The sequence below is a fragment of the Elephantulus edwardii genome, unplaced genomic scaffold (genome assembly GCF_000299155.1).
Source record: "Elephantulus edwardii isolate Elephantulus edwardi_28Jun2011 unplaced genomic scaffold, EleEdw1.0 scaffold00043, whole genome shotgun sequence".
In the NCBI taxonomy this organism is placed as follows: Eukaryota; Metazoa; Chordata; class Mammalia; order Macroscelidea; family Macroscelididae; genus Elephantulus; species Elephantulus edwardii.
Window position 1 is genome coordinate 12,642,129 of NW_006399793.1, and position 1,392 is coordinate 12,643,520.

Here is a 1,392-nt window from a genome sequence, read left to right on the forward strand (position 1 = left end):
AGAATACAGGTTGAATATAAAAATTATTCAGATGCCAGAAGGGCAAGAAGGTTAACTTGTCCACGTCAGTTTCTGTATATGGTTTACAGAAAAAGAGTGAAAAACAGGGTCCATTTAAGTAAACAAATAGATCAAATTGAAATGTTACCAGTTTGCAAAATATAATTCAAGTGGAAATAGATAACCATTTTTTAAAAAATGTGTAACAAAAATATTCAAAGCACTGAACATACTTAAATTGGACAGCACTGTCAAAAACTGTTAATAGTTTGAAGTTATTTTTCTCTTCCTTGTAAACTAACAAGGCAGGCTTCTATAGTTTTGTTTATACTTCTAGAAAACTAGAGACTCTAGATCAAAGTCTTTGTTTAATGCTTAGAGTACTGGAAACAAAACTAGCTTCAAGTTTTCATTCATTCCCTGTGCTCCTGAAGCCCCAAGGGGCAGAGTGGAACATTCCAGATGGATGCTGACTATCCATGAAGTTGTATCACAGTTACTGCTGTATGAATAACAGATGGAAACCTTGCCTATTCTTTGCCATCTTTAAAATTTCTGCCATACTCAAGTCCATCAGAGGTCATTGTGTTATCCATCTCATTGAGGGTCTACCTCTCTTTCACTGAACCTCAATTTTTTCCATACATAATGTCATATTCCAAGGACTAGCAGCTCCTGACAACATAACCCAATTATATGAGACAAAGTTTTATCATCCCTGCCTCTAAGGAGCACGTTAATTGCATGTCCTCCAAAAAATTTTATGGTCAAGGAAATTCAAATTTAGGAAATACAATTTCAGAAGGGAGTAGCTAGCATTCTTGTTCATTTTTTGCCACAGTGAAGGAGAAATATTTATCATCTTAGGTGACAAACAAATCTGAGGTTTCTAAAAAAATACCCTAGGAAAGAGTCTAGAATAACAGCAGCAAGCTTTCATACAGACACAGAAAGACCCAACTCTCCCAGCAAGCATAAACTGGGCTTCATATATTCTTTAAACTATTATTTAACCCAGCAATCAATTTTGTCAATTTTATTGAAGAGTTAAAAAGGAATATACAAATTTCAGCATTTCCTTGAGAAAGTAGAATCTCTACTTATCACAACTGGGGACCTATGTATTTTATTAAAAAGAAAGATGTTACATGACAAAGAATGAACAATAAATTTAGTTTGGATAAATACTCACCTACATAGAAATAACTTTTTCAAAAGTGTAAAAGGATTGATTGTATGAGGTATCTAACATTCATACGGTCTTATCTTTTATCAAATCAAAATTAAGTATATTAGATCAAATTTATGAGCCCAACTACCAATTTTTATGTGGAGAAACACTTAAAACAATACTCATTACTAAAAATACAACGAAAGATTAAATTATTTTAG

General features: G+C 32.7%; 1 protein-coding gene across 3 annotated transcripts in view; it reads right to left on the minus strand.

Moving 5' to 3' along the window:
• The window catches only part of FAM172A (family with sequence similarity 172, member A), a 651,833-nt gene that overhangs the window by 535,268 nt on the left and 115,173 nt on the right, over positions 1 to 1,392 (minus strand). The gene's annotated exons all lie outside the window — the stretch shown is intronic.